The sequence below is a fragment of the Anser cygnoides genome, chromosome 1, assembly GCF_040182565.1.
Source record: "Anser cygnoides isolate HZ-2024a breed goose chromosome 1, Taihu_goose_T2T_genome, whole genome shotgun sequence".
Classification (NCBI taxonomy): Eukaryota; Metazoa; Chordata; class Aves; order Anseriformes; family Anatidae; genus Anser; species Anser cygnoides.
Genome location: NC_089873.1, coordinates 132,134,654 through 132,162,404, shown reverse-complemented (window position 1 = coordinate 132,162,404; position 27,751 = coordinate 132,134,654). Strand labels below are relative to the sequence as shown.

General features: G+C 38.9%; 1 long non-coding RNA gene across 2 annotated transcripts; it reads left to right on the top strand.

Annotated features, from left to right (window-relative positions):
* Nucleotides 1-112: 112 nt before the first annotated feature.
* Nucleotides 113-27,367, top strand: LOC106042576 (uncharacterized). 2 transcript variants are annotated; one of them, XR_010826340.1, is made up of 8 exons: nt 113-665; nt 1,155-1,246; nt 4,655-6,585; nt 7,602-7,683; nt 19,660-19,816; nt 22,213-22,337; nt 23,390-23,445; nt 23,873-27,367. It is a non-coding gene; the product is annotated as an uncharacterized lncRNA (long non-coding RNA). The 2 variants fall into 2 exon arrangements; XR_010826338.1 differs by lacking the exons at nt 4,655-6,585; nt 7,602-7,683 and having other exon boundaries at nt 23,390-27,367.
* Nucleotides 27,368-27,751: the final 384 nt, after the last annotated feature.

Here is a 27,751-nt window from a genome sequence, read left to right as displayed (position 1 = left end):
AGTGTTTCTGCAACATTTTCCTCTGCACTCTCTGCAAGCAGAGATGATGCTACAAATTGTTCTTCAGTCAGGCTAGTTATCCTGCGGGTAAGAACCCTTAGCCGCAAGCTTGGTACTGGTATTGGGTTTGAAGCAGAGATGTTCTGCATGCAGTGTTGTTGTTTAACAAACAGGTTTAAGCTCTTTTAAATTCAAAATCATCTCATTAATATTGCAGATTGTGTGCCACTATACTTATGTTTTCACTTTATCTTCCTTACCCTCTTGCCAACAATATAAAATTGTAAAAAAAAATGGTTCCTGTTTCTTAGGTTTTAATTCCATCAAAAGTCTCAGACTTCCCTTTAATCCTTATTTCACTTCTTGATTCTGAAAATATCCAATCACATACTCTAATATATATATAAATATATTCTGCAGATAGCTTGATATTCTGCCTGTTTTAGTTAATATATTTGGTTTAGCGTTTGAGAAAGCTTGAGGAGATTTTGACATTAACTCTCTGTCATTAGACATTTTTATATACATGAAAGGATTTATTGAAGACAGATTTTATATGCTCTGCAATGCTGTGAAGTCAAACTCTTACATCTGGTTTCCAAGGATGTGATGTTTACTGCAGGAACATGAGACAGTTTTCCAGTGAGGCTTCACCACTTTTACAAGTAAGTGCCATACATTTTTACTCCTTTTCTAACAAGTTGGAATATCTCATTTTTGGTTTAATGAAACCTTTAAAGACACAACAACTTTCCGTAATGGTTTAAAACTGTTTTTATATTGAACAGATACTGTCAATACTAAGAAGACCAGTACTTAATCTCCCATGTATTACTGCTAACATTTCCATCATTTTTCTGCAACATCATGAGGGAACAATTCAAGTCACAGGAATGGAGGCAACAAAGGGTAGCAAAGGAGTGTGCAACATTAATCTAAACTGAATCTTAATGAAGCCAGTGGTAATATTTCCATGATTACAATGGCTTTAAATAAGGGCTCGAGGGGCAGCTTTATAAAGTAATGTAGCTGCCAACATTTTTGTAAATCCCATTTGGTACCTATCTGCCTGTTTAGGTAGCTGAATAGAAGTGAATTTCTGCACTATCAGGTAACCTAATATCTCAGACTAAGTCATGTGTTTGCTACTGCAGGCTGTGTTATGCCTTGTTGAAGCTGTTCAGCATCACAACTTTATTTAAAGTGATTATGAGAAGTCATTAAACTCTTCCCTGAACGTCAGCAGGTAAGTAGTGCTCTCCAAACTCCAATCACTGATTTCTACATGGAGGGCAAAAACAGCTCAGGAATTTCAAACTACATGGACAGAAGTGTTTTGCGGAATATAGTCCTAAGCAGGTAGTTGTCTCCACAAACATGGGTTCATGGTGGGAAGGCAGAGCTGAGCGGTGTGAGACAGCCCATAGGAGAAGCCAGAAGAGGCAGCAGGGTCTCAACAGGCCATGTCATGGGATGGGGAAGGAGGAAACAAAAGTCTTTGCAGGTTCTGGACAAGAGGATAGTTTTGCTGAGAGAAGGAAAAATATCTGCAGTGTCTGGGATTGTCTGTTGCAGCCAAGCAAACAAGACTTTACCCACTTTTATATGTAAAAGCTTGCAGAACAATCAGAACATGAAAAAAGTCTGACTCAAGTATCAGGTTGTCCCTTTGTCTGAAACAATCTACAAAACTTGAATTTTGGCAAGTTATTTGGATTAAGAGGATACGCATGCATTCTACCAGTGTACCACGTAGGAAAGTATTTAATTTTTCAGTCAGTTCTTTTTCTAGCAGACACTGTGGCTTCAGCTGAAACACAGTTGTAGTACACTTCCTTCCTCTTTCTTTTTTAAATAACTTTGGAGCTCAGTGGCTATCTCCTTCAAGTCTTGATATTCTTTATAGACTTAGTCTATCTAATCTCTGGATCTTTTCTGAAGCATTTGTTTTCGAGGTCATTGAGTCACCTGCTTCTACCTTTGTTGTGTTCCCATCATGTGCATTTGAACAGGAGACGTAGGCAGTCCCTGTTATGAGAACCGCTCCTTGCTCTGTAGCATACCCGTCACCTGGTATTCATGAAATCTGTGACCCTATCCTGATTGCACAGGCAGAGATCCAGCATATCTGGATATCCCTTTCAAGTGCAACTAGAAAGGGAGGTGCAATGCCCTCCAACCAGTCCCCAGGCCTGGAGACAGGAGGTATGTGATACGCTATGGAGAACACCTGGCCCTGTGTGTAGGAAGAGACAACCTGGGACATGTACTGTCCAGACTACTGGTGATGAAATTTGGTTGGATGAAGTGGATGAAAGATCAAGTGCCATTTTGGTACTCGATGACATTCTTCTCTTCAGGTGGCTGCCCATGGTTAGTATCCTCCTGTGAGCTACAGCAGACTCACCTTGTTCATGGCCTTGTTGTCTCCTAATGCAGTACTTACTGTGCCGTACTGGGTCCGGCTGGGATGGAGTTAACTTTCCCTGCAGCAGCCCATAGAGTGCTATGCTCTGCACTTGGAGCTAGAACAGCACTGGTATCACACCAGTGTTGTGTCTGCTGCTGAGCAGTGCTGGCACCGCATCAGGACTCCCTCCAACCCCCCCAGAGCCAGCAGGCTGGGGTGGGCAAGAGGTGAGGAAGGAACATCACCAGGGCAGCTGGCCTAACCCAACCAAAGGGATATTCCATGCTATATGATGTCACACACAGTAATATGAGGTGGGGAAAGAGAAGGAGAGCGGGGAGCTTTTGTTATGAAGTTGTCTGTCCTCCCAAACAACTGCTACATGTATTGAGGCCCTGTTTCCCAGGACGTGGCTGAATATTGCTTGTTGATGGGAAGTAGAGAATATAATTTTTCCTTCTCTTTGTGCTTCCACTCAGCCTTTTCTTGTTTTTAATCTCTTCATTTCGCTTTAATTAAATTATCCTGTTATCCACAAGCCTCCTTTTTCTTTCCAGCATACTTTCTTCTCCTCCCCACCTTTTGAAGAGGTGGAGTGAGAGAGTGGTTGTGGTGGAGTTTGGCTGCCCAGCAGGGTAAGACCACCACAAGTGGGAGCAGCTCAATTGTTCAGTAGATCTGTTTTTTGCAGGGCTTTTCCCACTAGCTGATCAGTATCCTTGTCATTTTGTGGGTAGGGACAATACTTAAGGCTTCTGTCTGTGTATTTCAAATGGGTGGGCTGGGAGCACCATTTTAATGCAGTGCTTTTCTGTTTTGATACGCATGTTCCATAACTTTCTACCTTTATTTTATTTTATTTTATTTTATTTTATTTTATTTTATTTTATTTTATTTTATTTTATTTTATTTTATTTTATTTTATTTTATTTTATTTTATTTTATTTTATTTTATTTTATTTTATTTTATTTATTTTATTTTTTGTAATTAAGTCAATGTCTGACAACAGCAATTTAAATGGTTGAGTCTATGTTTGACAGGAAAGTTTGATAACCCATTTATGCAAGTTCCCATTTACCTTAACTGTTCAAGCAAAACCTTGGCATAAAACTTTGATGAGGTTCATGATTTCTGTTGGCATGAAATAGACCTTCAAGATGTTCCAGTGTGAATTGCACCGGTAGCTGTCAAATGCTTCCATAAGCTCTGATAAATTTCTAAAATAAAATTTAGAAATCTGCCTCTAATTGAACTAGGCTCCATAATTTCTGGATTTAAAACCTACTGTCAGTTTTTCTGGGTTTAAAACCTGCCCTTTTTATGGGCATATGATACTTGCAATGGTTGGACAATCTTTTTGAGTTTCATCCCATAGCTCATGTCCATGAAACCCATGATCATCTATAAATTGCAGGTATATAGATCACATGAAATCACAGGCATTCCCTGATTTAGCCTGAAAGTATATGCTTAGTATATGCGTTAGCACATATACCTCCTCCAACCCAAATAATGAGGTATAGGTATACCCTACGCTATATTTATTTCCTATACTGAGCAATATAGGAAATAAAAAATAAACTCACAGTTATTATTTACTATCATCTTATGTACATAATACCCAAAGGGGGCCTACAGAACAGCTGGAGAGGGACTCTTTGTCAGGGAGTGTAGTGATGTTACAAAGAGTAATGGCTTTAAACTAAAAGAGGGTAGATTTAGATTACACATTAGGAAGAAATCCTTTACTCAGAGGGTGGTGAGGCGATGGCACAGGTTGCCCAGAGAAGCTGTGGATGCCCCATCTCTGGAGGTGTTCAAGGCCAGGCTGGATGGGGCTTTGGGCAACCTGATCTGGTGGGAGGTGTCCCTGCCCATGGCAGGGAGGGGTAGAATTGGATGACCTTTAGGTCATCTTCCAACCTAAACCACTCTGTGATTTTATGATTCGATGTTGCAGCAGGATTTGTGATATGAGTCCCAAACCAGTAAAATAATAAATAAATAAAAAACTCTAGATAAAATCTTCTACATTCCTTTTTATTTTCTTCTTGGCTAGAGCACTGCTGCTGAGACACTCAGGTTTATTGTCATAAACCTTCCCCTCACACTCAGAGCAGACACTGAAACAGAGTTTTGCACTCTGATTTCCTCAAGCCTTATCTAATGTTCAAACTCGTGTGATGACATCATCAATGCAGAATACTTTCTAATAGTAGGAAAATACAATTCTGTGTCCACAGAAAGAAGATGTGTTAACACCCCTCCTGACAGAGTGAATTTGGAAGAGCTGCTTTGAGTGTCTGTTTCAGTTTATAATCAGAAGAATGACTTTCGTACTGTTTTCTGAACTGTAAAGGTGCAGGAGTGAGCCTGGATACTCTATTAGCTGAATATGTGCTTAGGCATTCAGAATACTTACCTCCACATCAGGTTTATGGTCCTTGTTCACTAGGATAAAAGATGATGAAAATAAAAAATGAAATGAATGAAAACACTTTGTTTTGGCAGTTTTGAAACATCCTAACCTTTCATTTTTAAAAAAGTCTCCACAGAACAGGAAAGTAAACAACCCCCAGACTGCTATTACTGTTCCAGTAATTATTGATATTTGGTTACTCATTGCAAAGGGGAACAGAAGAAGCTATCCAGGAACAATTTAGAATATCGCATAGCCTTCCACTTATGAGATAGTACATTCATATGCGGAGGAGGGAACTGGATCCTTATCTATGTAATGCAACTATCCTGTCAGCTCTGCTACTGACTTTGAATGCTGGGCCTGGACAGAAATAAGGGGAAGTGAATCTAAACCGATTAGCAAAATCAAGCAAAATGCCTTTTTGATTAAAAAAAAAAAATGCTCAAATACTTAACTTGGCCCTCTACATGAAAATTTGAAAACTGAAATGGTTTTATTTGTGGTAATGAATGAGTTTTATAGGCATTTGTTTTTGTGTGCCATCCCATGAAGACTGGCACTGCCTACTTTTGACCACCCACGCAGGATTTGGGTCTCCTGCTACTGCTTATAACGCACCATGGGAGGTGCTTGCACAGAACAGAACTTCCTCCTTCAGCTGCATCTGCAGCTGTCAGATGGGGAGGACAGTGCTGCTGGAAATACAACGAAAATGCCACCTCTTTGCTACTGTCCGAAAATGCTAAGTGCACCAAGCAAATAGAAGCAGAAACTAGAGTTTCAATGAGTTTCAATGCTGAAATTCCAGCTCCCTGACAGCCTCAGAGAGGAGTCAGAAATTGTCCATTCAGACAAGGCAATGGGCCTGGATGCATTAGGTAGCTGTGCAAGCTATGTATTCATAAACAGATGCCAGAGATGAATCTGGGGGCAGGAAGTCTTTATTTTGGATCATTTTCCTGAATTTTGTGCTTGCATCACACCTGTTCTGCAGTTTAAGTGCCTAAGAACTAGTTCTTGGATTTCACTCAGTATGCTGCTCTCTCTTAAATGTCAGTTTATCTACCTCAGTGCTGTTAAGGATTTGAGACTAAAGAGTGCTCCTTTAAATAGCCTCTGAGCTTCCCCTGCTTTAGGTGCGAGTTAATAACTTTGTGCATAAATCCAACAAACTCTGATGTTCTGTGGCTTTCAGATAGTCACTGTGCCTTGCACTCTGCAAGTTTGTGCAGCCATTTTGTGCCACTGGTGCCCAGCGCGGCAAAGGCATGCTAGGATGTAAGAGCATGCAGAAAGTGAAAAAATCGTCTGTCTATGCAGTGGTTTTGCACTGTATCTTCTGAGCACTTTGTCAGAATATTTGCCTCTGACAGGACCTCCCCCAGTCTAGAGCTGACATTGCTTCTTGCAGCAAGCCAAGAAAGGCTGACAGCAGAGCCAGCGTGGCTGCTGGGTCACCCTGGCAGATGGCATTAAACCACAGGCAGCCGCTGCTGGCCCTGCCTGGCCTGGGTGGGGAGGTGTGCCAGCCCTGCCTAGTCCCATCCAGGCTGCGCACGGCAGGCTGCCCACGGTGGGCTCCCCATGCTGCTGCCCCTCCATCCAAATCACCACGTGGGAAGAGCACTGCCGGTGGCAACAGCCCAACAGGGTCGATGTCTTTTTTTTCCAACTGCATGCTCTCTGATGCTGGGATTTTGAGACAGTGCTGAGACCGGCAATGTCCACAGCTACCGTGAATGTTACTGCTGGGTAAGTGTCATCAGCATTAGCCTTGGCGCATATCCTTATAAAAGATTTCACCTTAATTAGCAAGCAGTTCTGAACAGCTGCTGCTGCTACTGGGTCCCGCACAAGCCAGAACTCCAGTCAAGTAGTCACTCAGGTAGTTGGGTTGAAGTTTAAAGAATGAGAATTTTATGTGATTTTTAATAGGTCGATTAGACAGCTTCGTACTTAGATTGAATGCTGATCTTCTGTTTTTCTGAGATTTGTACAGATGTCACCTATCCTAGAGAGTACTCTGTAAATAGGACACTTTGACTCATCTCCATTGGTGTCATAAATGCATTTTTTGGTAGACCTCATAGAATTTTGAATGAAAATTATATTTTTCCACTAGTTTATTCTTGCTATTTAAGTATTTAGAACAACATTTTTATTAAAGCTTTTGCTCATTGTTCCTTTGGTTCCTTTCTCTCTCTCCCCTCTGCCATTCATTCATATTCATTAATTTCCCAACTATTACTATCAGCATTTGAAGAGTTTTATGAATTTAGGAGTCGTTGTTTATGTGCTCCCATCCTTTTCCCTATGCTTTTTAAGTTCATCTAGTAGGAATTATTCTGTATCTTTATTATTATTATTCTTATTATTCAGATAATTGTCACTTTAAATTTTGATCCTTGGAAGCTGTTTTAATAAATGCTGCTCTTACTCATCAATATTAAACCACTTCCCTTTTCAGAGTAAATCTAATATGTATAGGTAACTGAAAAATATATTACTATTTTTAAAATGTGTAACTGTATAATTATTGGCAGAAAGATTTTTATGTGTTCTTATAAAGATTAATATTATTTGCAATGGCATTCATTTTATCTATCTGTTAATGGAAAAAACTGCAGTTCATGTTCCAAAAAGCTGTAACCAAAAGCTGCTTTCTATCTCTTCTACAAGATTAAAATACTTGATTTTCTTTTCTTTTCCTGAAGATGGGATGTTTTCAATATTTAATTCCAATTTTCAATATTTAATTCCATCACTAGGACTTTTTAAACTCCTGACTTCAGTGTGGACCAAACCAAGGACTCAGAATGTATCCCACTATTTCAGGTGCTTCTAACCATGGTATGAGCAATTATCACAGCTTAATCTCACTTTATTTCCACTGAAGCAGGTAATGTGATTTTGAAGTCTCTTGGTGCATTTAGATCTAGAGGCTTTTGCGCTCCTTACAAAAGGCTTTGGAGAAAGGCCCAGTACGCTGTTTCTGGCTAGTGTCCAGTGCAGCTAGCTGCTACACCCTGTCCTTGAATAGCAAAGTGTTTAGGTTAGGTTGAAGATACTCCTCCAGAGAGGACACCTAGGTAATCTCTGCTTCAGAAATTCATGTCCAGTGGGTAGACATCATTCCTCAGATTAGACATGCTACATGCATCTGAACGTATGTTAGGGCAGGAAACTACAAATGTGCCTATTTCCTGTCACAGACTGTCCAAAACAGCATATTTATGTATTGAGTGAATACTGTGGGAATTAAATCTCTCTCTTGTTCATACTTGCTGTGCTTTGGTTCATCATGTGAAGTGGTCCTGAAACATGTACTCTGGTTACCTCTGAGCTGGAAAAAAACTAGAAACCATTCTCCAAAAGTACAGATAATGGGACAGTCTAAGGACAGTCTACAGCCTCTCTCTAAACAAACCTCTCTAAAATGCATATACTGGGGACAGAGGGTCCTCACCACCAACTATTTTGCTGTACAAATGTACTCCTGTTGTGCCAGACTACTTGCAGATGTGGCCAATTGGACAGTGGGTATAAGCGACATTAAATAATGTTCATGAAATAGCCCAAGATAATATTTATTTTCTTAAAACAATCATTTTAACCTTGGGAAGGTTAAAATTATTAAAACCGTAAGAAACTAGAACCCATGATATTTATAAACGAGCTAATAGTCTTTTTCCTGTGATCTTTGTAAAAATTCTTGCTTTGTGTATTAAAAATTATCTAGAATAAGATTATTAAAATTATAGGACAGAATCATCTACTGCATTACTGCTTTTATTAATAGGCCATTCATCCAGCTATTCTCTCTTGAGAAAATCTCTTCAGGTTGTTTTCTCTAGTTTCTCTCAAAAAGAAACAGCTGCACCTAATGCTATGTGTTTTGCTTGCTCTTCATAATCCTCATGGTTACAGAAATCTTCTATTATCCGAGAAAACTACCATGCACTGAGAAATAGAAATTATCAGTTCCTTCACAGTCTTTCACTGAGGTCTGCAGTTTTTAACAATAAATGGAAAAAAATGATAATGCTGTCACTTTGATACTTGTCTATATTCGTACCAAAGCATTTTCTGGTTACATCTTTTAGAAGTTCGTGCATCTTAAAGAATAGCCTTAACAATAATACAACAGGTGATTCCTATCCTATTCCTTTTTTTTTTTTTCCTTGACACTTAACAGATCTAGGGAAATTATGTCTCAGCAACAATCTGCACAAAGTACCCCAGGACTTTTCACTTCCCATTGCAGCACTAAGACTAAATGTCAGCAGTGGTGTTTGCATTTCCAGGAGTTTGCTCTGGTAATACTATTTACAGAAGCTCTGTATGAGTGAGAACTGGTACTACAGCAGTCCCCATGGAAGGATTCTGATACATGAGATAAGGCTTTTGCAGGTGATTAACCATTCTTTCTTCTTCAGCAGCTTTATCAGCATACCTCTCTGCCTGTTCTTCTCAGGAATAGATCTTTACCTTTGCTTAACTAAATAAAAAAAAGTCTGTTGTTGGGATTTTAATGCACTGCTTAATATGAGAGCTACTGATCTAAGCATGCATTGTCTGAGGTGTTATAATGATCAGTTTATATGAGAGTCCTGCATGGGGAACATTTCCATTCAAAGACTTGCTGGCTTTGTAAAACCTTTAACAAATTTAACATTCGAGTTCTTACGAGCCCTTCTCTAACTTTTGTACCTGCCATCTGGCTTCATGGCATGCCCCAGTGTGCATTTAATTATTTAAGGAGTGAAATAGCTTTCAAACAATTCTTACAGAGTTTGACCTCTCTGGAGGAAGTTATCTGTAAATTTTGAGAAAAAATATACTGACAGTATCTAAACATCACACAGCCCTTTTCTAATATCTTCAAAATGATTGAATGTTCCATGATATGTCTTTGAAGACCTGTCTGAACTCAAAATCTGTTTCCCTGAAAAAGTCAGGCTTTTTGATATCAGATGCTAATATCAACACAACTTTATGAAACAACTTAAATTTATTATCTTTCAAAGTGTTAATAATCTCACAGAAATTAATTTACAAGATGTCAGCATAAAATAAGAATAGACTGTTAGAATTTGTTGAAAAAAATTGAGTTTACTATGTGAAAAGATGAATAGTTGAGCATTTGGTAGAACAAAAACAGGGACTACTTGTTCTTTCTTCTCTCAGACCACAGCATGTCTGACCTTGCAAAGCATGGAGGCTGAGCTTCAAAAGCCTCCAATTCATTAACTCAGATCCGTTTAAATTCAGATCAGTTAAGCTTTGGGGAAATGGCCTGATTGAATTTGTCTACAAATTGTGTACAAATTGAATGGCAGTGAATTCAAGCAAAGTGATTTCAAATATTTAAATCTATCCATCAAATAATATATTGGATTGTACTAGTAGTTTTGCATTACAAGAAATGAGAAATCTAGAAGTATTACACTTAAGCTACAACAGGCAGGAGTCACATCTGAGCCGACATTTACTGAAAATCTCCCTTGCCTAGAGGTTGTTACTTTCTGTTGGAATGCATTTTCTACACAGAGAGACAACCATCTAAGCAGCAGTCATCCTGAGGAATCAGCTTTCAAAGGAAACCACTTCAAAGTTTCATGGGGCAAGAGATACAAGGAAGACATACATTTTTAAAGAATCTCAATAACCTAGTACATCTTGATATATCTCACAATAAACAGCTAACAATCCCCACTGAAGCATACTTACTATATGTCAGTTCTGAAAAGCAGAAAGCTGAAAGCCTTTGACTTAACACCCTCCAGTGCATTTATTTGTGTGAAGATGAATGAAATGATCAGAGCTTTGGCCTTAGCATGACCACTGATGATGCTTCCCCTGGAGACTCCTGGCCAACTCTGCTGATAAAACTTAACAGAATTTCAGAGATTTTTGTGGGATCTTCTGTTCAAAAGGGCTATCCTCTGTACCTTGATCTGAGTTACAGCATGCTAAGAGAGCCAGTCAGCCTGCAAGGCTTGAAAAGACATACATTTAAAAGGCAAACTGACAAAATAATAACTTCATCAAAAGAAAGCAGTCTGCTAATACTTTTGTAACACAGGCAGAAACAAGTCAGTTGTGCAACTCCGTATAACAATGTAGACAAAAACCTTGGAGGAGTCCACCATTGCACATCAAGGAGTTTGTGGTCCACATAGCAGCTTACCTGAGAAGTACAACCCCTTGCCATGAGGACTTTGCCATGCTGCACACATCCCTTGCTGTAGGATAAACATAGTCAGCTGGTCATAACCAAAGAGCGAGTGGGCAGCACCTGCCTGGCAACAGCAATGATGCCATTAACATGTCCTTGATGTTACCTTGAAATTAAGCAGTATATTTTCACATAAGCATCCTTTTGTGCCACAGTAAAGTAAATAAATAAATACTAAAAAAATAGAGTTGCTTTTCTTCTATGAATATCTATGAAAACTCTATAGATGATAATGCCAGCAGACCTCATCATAAATTGGAAGTCTGTTCAGCATGTGATACCTTGACCAGAAGTCTACCTGACACTAATTTCAGGGTTCCCAGAAACAGAAGGGACAAAAGATGTTACAACTTGCTACTAGTTTTTGTGTGATATTAATAATTTGATTATCTTTCTTGAGAGTAGCTGTACTGTTTTTTCTGGGATACAAAACAAACCAGCACCTCCTGGTGCCAGACACTATCTTTGCTGGTCTGCAGAGCTGCAGGTCATTTCTTCCATACTCTTATTAGCACCATTGTGACAACAAACACAAAACACTTATTTTATTGGGGTGCCTGATACATCAACTGCTCAGAAATCACTGAGCTTCAATTTAGCCTGCAGGAAATGGGGGCAAGTGAGCCCTAATCTGCTCAGAGAGAAGGGCCTGTGAGCTGGGCATGGCTGTGGCCAGCAGCTAGGTGCAGGGGGGGCAGGTGGCAAAACGGCAACATTTGCCCCCATGAGAAGCATGTGAAGGGGTCCCCCAAGGTGTTGTGGCCATGGTTATAGTCTGGAGGCCTTTACTAGCAGTCCAGAGGAGCAGGTCTTGTGGTAATGCCCTGCCACATGGTAGGGTGTTTAGGAATAGAATGATGCGTTTTACTCTCTGTGTTGTGCTCTGTTATTTTGCTGCTGTGACAAGTTTTATTCCTGGGAAACCCTGGCCTTCACTTTTGTGGCAATGCAGCCAGATGCTGCTCAGGAGATACGCATGGAAAGGCATCACCATAAGGTTCAAAGAAATTTCTTCTAAGAGTGCTTACTACATATGTGTATGACATTTTTTTGCTCTTTCTGAGTGACCCAGGGTACTCACTAAGCCTCTCTATCCCTTCCCCCATTATCTGTGCAAGGCAGATAATAAGAATTGCTTTGTAAGTAATTTTATATCCATAAAGTTCTTTGAGATACCGAGATAAAAGGCACAGGGAGCCTCATCTTGCCAGGGGGAGATCTGTCAGGATCTCCCAGAGCAGTGCCCTGTCAAAATTCAAGCTATTAAAATTATTGATGAGATATTGCTACTGATCATTTCTAGTGATTCTACCTTTCTCACGTTGGCTACGTGCAATGATTAGGATCATTTTACAGGTTTGGTCACCTTCTGGGCCTTGATATTCAGCAGTGTCAGCTGTGGCTTTATCTCACTCTTCCCTACATGAAGCTATCATAGCAGCTGGCTGAATAGATACCCAGGCAAAATAAATTCAATTATTTCCAGTTTAACAGTGGGGAATCATCAAAGGTGCCTACGTGTATAAGCCCCCAAAGATAACTCTCTTTAAGTCAACATCCATCTATGGCAGTTGAATGCACTGCCTTCAGCTAGGTTTCTTCCAAGGACTTTGGAGAGAAGAACGCACCTTACCACGAAGTTCAAAACAGGCAGCACACTGAGCAGAGGCATCCTTACACCAAACAGCAGCAGATGTACCTTGGGAGGGAGACATATTTACAATCCTGCCCACCTCCTGCGATTTTTGCTTCTAACCACCAGTCTGAACAGACTTCAATGCATTTATGTCTGTGGAACTGAATACAACAGGGCCAGGGTTGATCTCTGACGTCGGGACAAGCAGCAGTGCTGGGTGGCTTTGTTCGGGAGAGAAGTAGTTAAAGCAGTCCAAAACAGTGCCAGGGGATGAATTAACCACCAAGGAGGGTGGATGGTTAAGTACCCAGACCTTTGTTCACTCCCATTTCCTTTCCTTTCCTTTGTGCCTTGTCTCCCGAATGGGTCACCAGCTTTGTGATCTTTCCTGATTTAACAGCTCATCATTCTGCTAGATCTCACTTGGCCATATTTTGTTATCAGAACTGATCAGTATATTCATATACCAGGTGAGTATAGAAATGACTCTATTAAAGTCAGTGGGACTTACAGTTATTCTGGGACAGACAATAGAACCAGTAGATGACAGCTTCCAGTTTTGCCATTATGATGCATATATCTTTTGCTAAATTCTATTGGAGTTGCATCTTTTATGACAGAGAGATAAAGAGGGTGAGTGTCTTTATGTTTTTTAAGTACATGCGATGTTGAGAAATCAAAGGCTGTCTGCTGTTTCTTAACACTGATTTCTATTCATATGTAGTTTTGTGTACGTGTTATCAGAATCAACCTCACAGCTTCTGACTGGAAAAAAATATTTTATAAAAGTGCGTGAAGTTTTGTATTACACAAAGTAGATTTGCCTAATGAAGTCTTCCAGGTAACCCTGTCATGATGAAAAACATAATATTCCAATATTTCTTAAAACTATATTTTAAAGAAGTATACTTTAAAGACAGCTCTGTGTTTAAATCGAGTAGTGACTATTACCACCATTGAACCATAGTGATCTTGCTTCACAGACATTTTTCATCTTTGTTTCAAATAATTCTAAAATTTAAAAAGTTTTTATTAAGCATTTTAATACGTTTAGTTTTTCTTGGTATTTTGAAATCCAGTTTTCACATTTAATTTCCAGACAGCATAATGTCTGTGGTCAAACCAGTTGAATAGCTACCATACTACCACTTACAATTTTAATGACTATGTCTTTGTGATAGCCTTTTCATCTCTTTCATCTCACATTCTTCCCATTTTTACTGTGTGTTTATCTGAATCTTGTCTGCAAGATTTTAATAGCTTCTTTCTAACCATATGCATGTATTATTTTGTATAATCATACTCTTAAACATTTCCTTTTTTTCTTTATCTTGTAAATATTATTGTTCTTCAAATCTTACTGTAGTTTCGAGACTGATAAATCTCTCTTTCCATGATATATAATCTTCCATTCACAAAAAGGAAAAGAAAAGTATCTAACCAAGGAAGTAAAAATGCCTGAATGCTGGTGCTACAGACCTGATCTTTCACAGTCAGTGAGAAATTTTTATGGTCTTCAATGTGTTTAGGATCATTATAATGGCAATACAAACACATTCTTATAAAATTAATGTAAACATTCCATATAAAAGTAACAAAATCTGATCAGATTTTCAGGGAGAAGAAAGATTTGTAGAATTTTCATCTTCCATTAGCAATAAATCCTATTTCTGTATAGCAATGCCTATTGTCTGTGCTGTTTGTATTTATTTAGAGATACATACATATGATTTTTCTACATCAACAGTGAAAGCTCAGATAAATTCTGCAATCCTTGCTCTGGAAAAACAAACAAAAACAATTAAACACTGTAAATTTGAATTTAATTCCCAAAATTTACATCCTCTACCAGAAAGTTTTCTAGCTTAAAAAGTCCCTAGAGGTTGTTTTGGTGCATGCATTTCAATATGTATCATTAGACCTTAGAAAAGCAAAATGTGACTAAGAATTAGTGTAACAACTGGGACAGGCAAGCTATTTCAAGGAGACCTTTCATGTTGGAGTCAAGTTTTCATGGCTAGTATCTGATTTCATCTGCTGCACAGAGAAAACAGGTCCTCTCCCATGACATTGGGAAGGGTGCTCTGGGGTGGAAATATGTTCTGTTTCGCTTCCCTTCCCTTCCCTTCCCTTCCCTTCCCTTCCCTTCCCTTCCCTTCCCTTCCCTTCCCTTCCCTTCCCTTCCCTTCCCTTCCCTTCCCTTCCCTTCCCTTCCCTTCCCTTCCCTTCCCTTCCCTTCCCTTCCCTTCCCTTCCCTTCCCTTCCCTTCCCTTCCCTTCCCTTCCCTTCCCTTCCCTTCCCTTCCCTTCCCTTCCCTTCCCTTCCCTTCCCTTCCCTTCCCTTCCCTTCCCTTCCCTTCCCTTCCCTTCCCTTCCCTTCCCTTCCCTTCCCTTCCCTTCCCTTCCCTTCCCTTCCCTTCCCTTCCCTTCCCTTCCCTTCCCTTCCCTTTTTCTCTTTTCTCTCCTTTTTTTCCCTTTTTTGCCATTTCTTTTTTTTCCCTTTTTTTGTTCCTTATTTTCTACTTTCCTTTCTTTTTTTTCCTTTTCCGTTTTTTCTTTTCTCTTCCATTTCTCCTTTCCTTTCTCTTTCTTTCTTTTCTGCCTGCCTCCCTCCATTTACAAATAAATAAAATGATATATAAAATAAAAATGCATAATTATTTAAAAATTATGTATATAAAATCTATTCTTAGATGGATAGATATAAATACTTGCAAGACAACCTCCAAGGTTCCTCCTACCTGTCAAACTAGGAAGAAAATGAGAAAGGCACTGCCTAAGTTATTTCTAGTACTTTGAAACCTGGGCATAGATTAGACCTATGTCAGTACTTGTTAAAGGCAAAAATCACTTTTTTTTTTTAAAAGGAAACTTGAATACTTCAGTCAGAATTCTATTATGAATTGGACTTTGATATTTCCAAAATTATGGTTGAGCCCAAGTATCCAAACTGTTGCCCCATGAAGTTTCAATGAACAATTCTTCTGTCATTCCTGGCTCTAGCATGAATCACCTAAAAGGACTGCATACAGATGCAACTGAACTGAAACTCTAAAGCTGTAAGAAGAAAGTTTTAGAAGATTCTTTTCAGGGCCTGAGTAAGCTGATGAAATTAATCTAGACAGGAATCACTATCCAAAGGCAATGGAAATGCCTCATGATTTATGCAAGAAAGGGGTAGAAAATAAATATGCAGCTTTTGCTGGCTGAGCAAATCCTAGGGAACTGCTGGCCGATGAAAACCACTTATGCAAAACACCATCTGAGTTTCCATTTCCTTAACCACTCAGTTTAAGAAATAATTGCATATTTTCCACCAGCAATGTTTCTTTCAGCATTTGAACAGTGAAAGAACTCCACCTGAACAGGAATCATCTTTACAATAGCCCCTGAAGGAATAAAAAGATTCTGCACAGAGCACTGTTGCTTCCACACCTTGTGACCACACCTTTGCTGCCACTTTCTTTGAGCAGCCTCCTTGGAGGCTGAAGCAAACTGCCTCAGCCCTGGGGAGCCTGCACCTGGAGGCCAGGAGGAGGGAGGCCTTTGGGCAGCAGGAGCTGTCCAAGGTCCATCCCAGGCACTACCACTCAACCCCATCTTCTGCTCGCCAGCACTTGGGACACTATTGGCATTTAAGCCTCCCTCCCACTACACTTCTCAGTGGGATTTCTGCTCAACAAAGGATATGGCCTTAGGTGAGTTTTTACTCTGTCTCATCTATAGTTTCTTACTCATCTTTTAATTATGGGGAAAAAAAGGTGCAACCCTAGGTATATAAACATGCCTAACAAGTCCTGTAACACGCTTCCTTTCAGCAACTGTATTTAAGAGATTTGATATTCAAGAACTTTATTATGAACAGCAAAGCCCTTCAAAAATCTTAAAATCTTCTTACCTGCAGTTTTAGAGTAGTATTTATGAAGCAAGTTGTTCTCAGTCTTTCACTGAGCTAAGTAAAATTTCTTTGTCTGGCAGCAGAATATCACCTTTATCACAGGTTAACGACACCAGTACTGTTAGTAGGAAAACAATCAAAGACAGATACAGACCTGGAGGAAATAATATGCCCTTGCCAGAAGATAAGCCCAGAAATGACATATCTTTGGTCAGAGCCCAGTGTAGCATGTTTGATAAATACTTCAGATTTTAAACAGTGCTTTTCTTCACTGACAAACAACAATCTGAAGGTGTTTAGAGGGTATTAATTTGTATTTTAATGGTATTATCCATGCTCTGAATGGTATCTATGTTGTCTTCCAATGTAATCTGAAATATTTAGGTTTGTCTAGTAATAAATTGGACTTAGTTTCTCATTATGCTTTTCATGACCCACTCTCATTAGAGGTGTTTAATTTTAGTGAATATAAGCACTACTTCACTGTGGCAAGGATAAAAGTTGAGTGGTAGTTTTTGGGGGGGGGGGGGGGGGTTTGTTGTTGTTGTTTGTTTGTTTGTTTTTTGACCTTGAAAACAATGAAACAGGGTTTAATGGGGCCTACCTCTGGTGTGTATACATGAATAAGGAAACCCTGAGACAACAGTGTGACAGTAAAAGCCCTCAGACTTTTGGGAAATTAAGCATACACAAATATCTCTCTGAAATGCTGTACACTAATACCTGCAGCATGAGGAATAAACAGGAGGAATTAGAGGTCTATGTGTAGTTTCCAGACTATGACCTTATCAGGATCACAGAGATGTGAAAAGACAGCTCACACAACCAGAATACTGCAATCATTGGTACAGGATTTTGGGAAAGGACAGGCTAGGATTGTGAGAAGGTGAATTTATTCTCTATGTGAGAAAAGGTAATGAGTTAGCTCAGGGAATGTGGGTTGGAGTTAGCACATAGATCAACATGAATTACATTGTTATCGGTTAAAGACTGCTTGATAAGGAAGAAGAAATACATGAGGACTTGTCCAGACAACTGAAAGAAGTCTCATGTTTGCACACCCTGGTCCCCATGAGTGACTTCAACCACCATAAAATCTGTGGAGGGGACAAAACATCTGGGCACATGCAACCCAGGATGTTTCTGGAGTGCATCGATGACAACTTCCTGACACAGGTGGCTGAGAAGCCTACAAGAGGGAACACTGTACTGGACCTCACTTACAAACAAGGAAGGTCTGGAAGGTTCCTTCTCCAATTAAGACTGGAAGGTTAGGGACAACCCTCACTGCAGTGACCATGAGGTTGTGGAGTTCTTAGAGGATGAACAAGGCAAAAAGCAGGACCCCATTCCTGGTCTTCAGAAGGAAAAAAAGCATTTCTTACCATAAGGATGAACCAGGCTGCCCAGAGATGTGGAGGTTCCATGCTTGGAGACATTCAGAACACCACTGGACAGGAGCAACCTGCTTTAGCCGGTCCTTCTCTGAGCAAAGGGATTGGACTAGATGACTCCAGAGGTGCCTTCCAACTTCAAATACTCTCTGATTCCATTATTGTGTGATTTGAAAATTTAGAACAAGTTATAAAGGCATTTAATATACCTTTATAACTCACAGAGATTATTTTATTCAACAGATCTCTAGGAAAGTTTTTGTTTGTTTGTTTTTATGGAAATCATCTCAGTTATCTATGGAAAGATGGGGATAAGAATTATCTAGATCAGTTTAAAAATCTTCAGAGTTTGGTAAATGTTTACCTATTCCACAACTTCACAACATTCCTTGTCAGGGACTCCTTGTTGGTACACAGAATTTATGCAAACTACTTGTAAACAGTGATAAACTACAACACTTTTAATGGACAGTACAGTCTCAAAACTCAAATTAAGCACCTAAAATGAAATGCAAAACCTTCAGTATCATAAATAATAAATATAATAGCAATAATAATATTATAAATTAGTTTATGTTATTAAATATATATCTGTAGTAATCTTGCCAACAGCATTTTCTCCTTTCAGGTACTTTTTTTCCAACAGAACAAGTTACCCCAGCTTGCTGGTGGACTTTTTTGCCAACTCAACAGCACAATTTATCCCAGATTTTTTATAGCTACCTTCATAACATAAAGCAAGCAACCTTCCTGTCAAATGAATTAAATTATTTAGTGCAACTGGTCTTCAAAGGAAATCCTTCTGAATGTGCTTGAGCAATTCCTGATTTCTCAAAATGGCTATATGTAACTGTTAACGCAAGCACCCTATGACTGGCAACTGATTGCATCTATGCAGTACCGGGAGGTTAAATAGGTCAGACCACAGGGAACTTAAATTTATAAGCCTGGATTTATTTTCAGCAGTATACTGCTTTTTCTCTTGCTTTATTATTTTCACCATTATAACATCTCTTGTCTGACAAACTGCCTCGCTCTACATCCATGTCCACACAAAAAGCTTCCCAGAACACACACGGGACAACCAAGAAGAAACAGTGACTAATAGGGAAAGAACCAAGCTTCTGTTTGGACTAGAAGAAAGGGCCTGAGAGCTGGACAAGGCTGAGGGCCTTTTCTGTCACAGTCTGGAAAAAACAGGGCTCAAAAAAATAACAGCTAGTACGGTAGATTTTCATTAAGTAATGGGACAGGAAAAAGAATATTTGCTTCAGAAACTGTTATATCAGCATGGAGAAATTACCTGAATTGTGAAGCCAGTTGTACTTTCACTGGAAAGTGGTATTTGTTGTGAAAGGACTGCAGAAGTTTGGAAGAGACAGAAACTATAAAGCTTTGGCTTGATTTAATAAGTGTGATAATATTACATTAATAGAAGGTCATATCCACAAATAATATAATATACTGGTGATTTGGGGAAAAGTTTTCATGACATTTTTCAGTTGCTATTACTAAGCATAAATAGTATAGATTTATGCACCTTAAATAATTATGATCTCACTTTCCAGTGAAATTTCTAAAAGTCTTTCTGTCTTTGTCTGTCACTAAACTAGTTTATTCTTTCTCTTCCATTATTCATTTTGAAATAATTGGTTTTGCAGATCACATAGTTCCCTGTCCACCAAAATGGGCACCTGCCTGTCTTTCAGCACATTTTCCTGTCTAATGGAAACTGGATTTGTACTTTCTCTTATTTAATTCACTGAAGGAATGAAAGTAATTGTTGAAGTCCAGACTTTTCATGGTTCATATCACCAGGTAAGTATTATTTATTTTAAGTGTTTGATATAAAGCTGGTTAATAACAGACAAGAGATGCAGAGCAACCACACAAGGAGGCACTTAGGGGTTTCATCAACAGACATAAGTTTGCTCCTTAGAATATTAATAGTGTTACAGGAATGCAACATTTCTCTTACGGGGGGACACTTCTCTTTTCCCCAGAGAAGATACTAGTGTTCCTAAAAATATTTTTTCTTTTCCTTCTTGGTGATAATCTCATGGACTTCAAAGTTCTACTTGAGAAAAGAAAATAATTATTTCCATGTGAAATCAGCTTTCTTTGTGTTTGAACTTTCTTTGTGTCTCTGAACTTACCCAAAAATCTGCCTGCAATTGTACTGGTACAAGTGGATTGGCTGGGACAGAGTTATAGGTTTGTGCTTTTGGAGTCAATTTGAATTCAGTAATACATATTATATAGGCCACTGCTATACTTCTGGGAGCTTTTAGTTTGGTGTTAATTAGACTAATTAGCCAATTCATCTCTTTTTCACCATCAGAAAATGATCTCGTGGCATTGTAAATGCTTATGCTAGTTTCATCAGCTCCCCTACAGTCAGAAAGAGACAAGTTTTTCCAAAAGGGTCAGACCCTAACATCTAAGATCATGGTCTTATATTGATTATAAGAGGAGCCTGAGAATTTGGGTATTTATCCTCAATCTTAAAACCTGTGATGAGAATATTCCTGCTTCCACCTTGCTGCTTGCTTCAAATCCTTATATTTAATGAGGTGTATTCCCTCCACTTCCAGCATCCATGGTTTGCTCCCAAGCAACTGGTAAGGCAAGAGATTTCCTACATCCCAAAGACTTCCTGGAAAACCTGTACCAGACTGCAAAGAGGAAATAAAGAGGAAATTAATAATAGGGAAAAAAAAAAAAAAAGAAACTCACCCAATAATTTTTAAAGTGAGAAATGAAAAAAAGCACCTAATCAATGCTTCTCTCAGCTATATGGAATTAAAGCTATGCAGCCAGGACTTAGTTTGATCCAACATCTGAAAAATTTGTTAAAAGAGTTAATGAAGTAATTTTCCTGATATTTTGCTCCTTATAGTTTGAGCAGCACACAAACAAGTCTCTACCTTGAAAAATAAAAATTAACCAAAACAAAAAAAAAGGAAACATTAAGCAATTAGTCCTAAACAAGTATAGAAAACTTGTCAAATCTTGAAAATTTTCATACAGTGAAACATATGGTAAAACAATTAAAAATTTTAATGAAATAACTTATATTTAACATCGAATAACAATTTTAAATTCAAACTTTATGAAATGTCTAGTAACAAAAATAATGAAATATTTTAAAATAAAAATGGTTTGATACTACTATGTGGAATCATTTAGTTTTGCAAATTTCAAACATATAACATCTCCAACACCAGGACTTTTTTCTAAATGTTTCGGTAAAAAGGTTTGGCAAAACTACAGCATTTTTCTATTTATTTTCACTATCTGCTGAAATTTAACAAAAAGCCTATTTCGTTGAACAAATTGACTCTCCCAGACTCAGGGTGCTTCCACAAGTAGTTTCATATTTTAGTTTCATTTCCATGCTATTAGAAGGTGGTAAAAATAGACCAAGTATCGTTATTTACACACATTTTTCATTGTGCTGATGTTTAATGAAAGCTTGAAAAATAAGAAACTTTCTAAGGAATACTTGCTATTAGGTGTCACTACTTGTATCTAGTAGAGAGAGAAAATTCCACAGTAGTTATCAGTACATTTGCAATCTGCAGAAACATCTAATTTTCTTTTTCCTTCAGTGCTGAAATTTATAGCTAAATGAGTTAAAATTAACAGCACCACATATCTTTGTTTAACTGTTGGACAGAATGGAGCATTGGATGGGGATCCTTGAACAGGATTTGTTCCATGATGACATTAGTTACAGTAGCCTGCACATCAGCAATTAGTTTACTTCTAACTGGTTCTTTCCCTTTTCAGTGCAGAATTCTTCCTTCTGTTAGGTTTTATGGAGCAAAATGTTTCCACAGAAAATCCATGCTCCTGTGACTGGCAGAAAATCCTTCTTGTGGTTGATTATTTTTCCTGTTTAGTTAGGGCGATAGGACAGTTCAATAATTCTTGCAACTTAAAGTAGTCCTATGATGTCAAAAAATGTAAAACCTATCGCTATAAACATTGATGATAGCAACCAGGTAATGAAACAAGCAATGAGAAGATCTATGCAGAAAAAGCCATTTTCTGGACACACCAGCACTGTCATGTTAGTCCTAAACAGCAAATCTACTGCTTATTCTTCAGTACCAACTAACGGTACAGAATCATAATATACACATTTCTGTTAAAAAGCCAACAAGACTTTTTGTTTTGGTTTGGTCTATTTTGTTTTGTTTTGTTGTTAGCAGCCTGTTTATGAACAGCAACTTGAGAAAAATTACAATTTTGAAACATGAAGAAGGACTTCTCATGTATAAAACTGCGTGTTCATGATTTCCAGTCCATAATCATAGTATACTTCCTTTGCCAGGTAAATGTCTTGTTCTTTTGTTGTATTTACTGTTTTATTGTGCTCTTTAAAATATTCAGATTTACAAGGATATTGTTCTTGGTCCAGACAACTAAAAAAAAAAACATCTTCACATCCCAGAAAAGAAAGTAAAATACCAATTTTACCGATACAAATATTAGCTAACATATAATTTTCTCTCCCTAAACAAATATCATGAGACACCTTTTATTGGCTTTTGTTAAATGTTGCTTATTTTAATGCTGTGATAATAGCATGGATAGCTGCATTTCCCAGTTCTTCAAAAATAAGGAAGCTATAAATGTATTTTAACAAGCATGGGACATTATTAATCTTCCAGATATAAGCAAGGCAAAATCTAAAAACTGTCTGCCCTATAGCCTATAGCTGCCCTTAAATATGAGCTGCCCTTAAATATAGCTAAAAAAATTGTTTGTTTAGCTATAAGACATGGTGTGAGCTGGAAAATGAACATGTAACCTAAAATTACAGTGCAACCTGTAATGCTGAAGCAGAAAAAAAAAAAAAAAAAAAGAGAGTGAGAAAAACCTTTGTACTTCATCAACAGCAGTAGATGCTGATTTTGGGGTCCTTCTTCTTTGCGCTCTTTGGTCATACCTCTCCTGATTCATATAGCATTGCTTAGGGCCTTGAAAGTGGTTTGCCTCTTACTGTAAGGCTCAGGAAAGCATTCAAAATTTCCTCTTCTGATGGCTTTGTTGGTCTCTTGTAAAGTAAGGAACTGGCATGGCAGAACTGCTGCCCAGACAAATGTTTGCTGAAGAATTAGTTTTACAGAAGACCACGTGCGCTTGTTCCTGTTCTGCCAGTTGCCACCCAGAAACCTTTTCCTGTGCTGAGGTCACCCTCTGCAGCTGTCCCCAGACAGGACTGCTGGGACTCACGCAAGACAGATGGGGGAGAGAGGGGCATCAGGCATGTGTTCAGTCCATCCTGAATGAGCCATTCATCAACTCACTCTGTCCTTCTTTCAGTCTCCACTCTGGGAAAAACGTCAGTTTATGTTTCAAACTTCATCCTTTCATCCACAGTATTTCCACAGGAGGCTTTCCTTCTGCCATCAGAAGCAGCATGCAAAACACACAAGGTTTGTAGGAGCTGGGTTCAAAACAAAAAAAAAAAAAAACGGAGTGCCCATGAGGCACAGATTATCTGTGGAACTCCTTGCCAAAAGAAGCTGAGGATGCCAAAATTTTCTCATGGGGAGGCTGAGCAAACACATGGACATAGCCACTGAATGTTAACATACAGGCAAAACATATTGAATTGGAGAATCCTTGAACTAAAAACTGTCATGGGCTAGAGGAGCACTTGAAGTATCATCAGATACATTGGTCTATGTATCCCCTTATGGCCACTGTCTGATTTTTGCTTTTACCATGAATGTTTTGTAAACATTCAGTAGCTTAACACAGACATCAAGTGGCCTCTTAGTGATGAAGGTCCAAACAGGAACTCTGCCTTTACAACAGAATCTCTGTGAGCAGCATATACACTGTGATTTCTCTGCACAGGGCCAGTCACCGCAAAGGGAAAAAATTTGGATTCCTGAATGAAGACAGACAGAGGAGGCATAAGGAGTGAATGGAAGCCAGTGGAGGCCTCTCTCTGCAAAGCATATATTAAAAATCTGGTAAGAGCACAGAATGGCCCCATATGGATGGTCTAATCTGAGAGAGTTACCCTGTCTTGTCCTACAAATTAGTCCTGTTGACAAAATGAAAGGCAAATATCACTTCAATGGGAAGAGTGGAGGGGTGGACCATTGAATATAGAATATTTGCTTTCAAATAAAAATTAGTTTTTGATGACCAGTTTGATGGTGTTTTTTGAACCAGCAAAACAAGGAAAATGGAGGACATTTAGAACTAAATGTTCTTCATAAACACTGAAGTTGGTCATTAAATACGAGCAAAAAATGTAAAAGTCCTCCTCTCCCTGACAATGGGATGTGTTCCTGGAAAGGGCTGAGAGCTGATCTCTGATAGATTATAACACTGCCAAATGCCATCAGTAGGGGATGACTCAGAATTCGAAGGTGGAGTCTCTGCCTCATGCTGAAGGGTATTCCCATGACTGGTTGGTTACCAGGTCTCCCTCCAGCTATCTAGCAATAGCCAGGCTTATGCCTTCCCACTGCTACCTGTGCCTTGGGACTCAGGAGCTGGGTTGCAGAACAGGGACATGCTGCCAGTCTGGGGTTATTTGAAGGGAAAATTAAACACTGAACGGGGAGTTACAAAGTAACATCCAGCTTCCCCATGGTGAGAAAGTAGAGAGAGAAGGTCTGCAAACAGGGAGTTTCAGATACCTGCAGAGGGTAGATTTTCTGCAACCAAACTGAAAACCTTCTTGCGGGCACAGGCAGGTAAAAACAGATGGATCCAACGTGGATTCAGAAAGTGCCTGAAGCCTGCAGGTTTGCACCATGGTTAAGTCCTTAGTGATCCTGAGCACAATGCATGGGAGCATGCACTTGCACAGCTGACCAGGTGGGCAGACATCCTGCACATGAGTGTTAGTGGGCACCTCCTGAAGAAAAAATCCAGCCAGAGACCTGCCAGCTGGTGGAATTCTGGCTGACTGCAAAGAAAAATCATAAAATCATGCAGAGGAATATTCTCAGCTGCCTTAGCATAAAATACTGCTACTTTCAGCTGAAATGCATATTACTTGTTCCTAGGCCACACTCGCCCTCTCCCAGGTTATTTACCAAGAAGTTTAACACCTCGTCTCTGCATAGCTACTGTGGGTATAAATAAGAAAGGCAGAGGGACAAGAAAAGATTTTCTTAGGAGTGTGAGCATGCAAGCATGTTTGCCAGCAGAGGACTTGCAGAGAGGAAGCAGGTGACAGATGATGGTCAAGATTGCCATCTAATGGCCAGAAATCAGAAAATGGAGAAAATGAATTGGTAATGGGACTGCAAGGCAGTGAGGCTGGTGCTAGGCGCGCAGGCTTGGTTCTGAGGTTTCCTGCTTGGATTTCTAACTGGAAATTAAGTTTATAGGATTATCAAGAGATAGCAAAGGGCATTTAGATTTTACTTGTAACTGCAAACTATGTGAAGAGACAGCCAGTGCTTATCATATAATTACTTATTCTTTACTGTGCTAAATGTTACAGAGTATCTCTTTTATTTCCTTTAATACCTTTGGTTATATTTTAGAAATTAAGTAGTGCAGAGAGAAAGAAAGAAGTCTTGTTCTTTTTTATAGGAATGCTGCAGACAATGCACTTCCAAGTTCAAAAGTATTAATTGCTCACCACTCATTAACTGCTCAAATAGAGAATCCAGTTTTCTCTCTCAAGACCTTCCCAAGGTGTTATATGATAGGGGAAAAGTTTTCACCTGTAGGGTGCAGTGTTTCCCTAAAAATATAGTTGTGTAAATGATCCTCAACAACTTGGTAAAAGACATTCTCCTATTCTGTGGAAAAGCTGGTTGTTTTTTTGTTGCTCTTTTGTTGTTGTTGTTTGTTTATTTTATTTATTTTTTTCCTAAAGACAGCCTTTAAAACTATTATATTCTTTGAAATAAGGTGCTTTTAATAATGATCTTGCTAATCAGGAAAATTACTCTGTAAGGTTCATATATGCATTGCTGTAACAATCTAATTACAGTAGTGCTTTCTGACAGCATATCTGTGCTTAACAAAGTGTTTAAGTATTACATTTAGCATGTGAATAGACAGTGAGATTAATCATGTGCTTAAAGTTAAGCAAATTGTTAAGTTTCTTTGTTAACCATGGACAAAGTTAATATCCAAATTGCTGACAGGAATTTTCCCTTTTTTCAAAACAGAATAAAATTATTTGCTTTAAAAAATGCTAATGATTTTAAAACACATACCTATTTCCCTGGAGGAGTTACTTCTTACTGTTTTACCTGGAGCACTAGCAGTTGCTGCTGTAGCTTTTTCAGAAGTGTTAGCAGTGTCATGCTGAGATTAACATTTTTATTTTATTTTTTTTAGTTGGAGAAGGCAAAAAAAAACCACAATTTTTTTTTTTGGAAAAAAAAAAAGTTACCCACACATTATGGGTTCTGCTCAACAAACGTAGCATATAGTTCGAATATTCAGCCTGAAAAACTTGGGAGCAATCCTTCAGGCAAATGTAATGAGTGAATACAGTCAAGCAAATGGAAGAAAAATGCAATTGGCCCCCACTACGACAATGAAATCAACATCCATTTAACCTGTCATGATGTAATTTAGCAGGAATTCTGCTTGGACCAGAGCTGTACTACTTGCACCTTGCAAGTGCATTTACAACTCTCTTGCTTAAGAAATTAAAGCACAAAGAACATTGGCCACACTCAAAAAAAAAAAAAAAGATCAGCCATTTTATTTTTGGCATCCGTGACAGAGTGGAACTACATTTTTCCCTGGTGTATCAAGTAGGGGATGCACCACTTTTAATTTTAATGACTAGGTTGGGCTTTGGCTGTAGTCAGTGGTGAGAATCACGTACTCCCAAAGAGGATTTATCTGACCTGCATTACACACTTAATTTAGTCTTTAGCGATATGTATTTCCATTTACAGATGCAGAAAAGGAGCCTGGGGTTACTCTGAAGTCATAGAATCATGGTTTGGGTTGGAAGGGACCTCCAACCAGCTTTCCTGTAGGCCCCCTTTAGGTACTGGAAAGCCACTGTAAGGTCTCCCCAGAGCCTTCTCTTCTCCAGGATAAACAACCCCAACTCCCTCAGCCTGTGCCTATAGGAGAGGTGCTCCAGCCCCCTGATCATCCTCATGGCCCTCCTCTGGACTCATTCTAATACATCCATGTCCTTCTTGTGCTGGGGGCCCTAGAGCTGAATGCAGCACTCCAGGTGGGGTCTCAGAAGAGCAGAGTAGAGGGGAACAGTCACTTCCCTTGGCTTGCTGGCCATGCTTCTTTTGATGCAGCCCAGGATACAGTTAGCTTTCTGGGCTGCAAGCATGCACTGGTGGCTCATGTTGAGCTTCTCATCAACCAACACCCCTAGGTCCCTCTCCTCAGGGCTCATGTCAAAACATCTAGATGACTAACCCTTTTAGACAACAGCTTTAAAGAAAATAAATTCTGATCTTATCTTTTATTTCAGGAACCTTTACGCTTAATATGCCTGACATCCTGAAACAACAACAACAACAAAAATAATAAAATAAAAATAAAAATAAAGCTCTTCTGCACTCTGTATTTCTCCTTCAGTTTCTTTCTCAGAACAGATGCAGGGGCCAAGAATGGCAGCTCAGACAGCCTCACTCAGGGCCTTCGTGTAACACAACCATGCAGAGGTGGCAAATGAGCGTATGATAAATTCAGCAGAATGTTGTTGGCTGCTACTGTTCTGAAGGGGCAGACAAACAGAGAAAATAAAACGAAGCCAGACTTTTTTGTTTA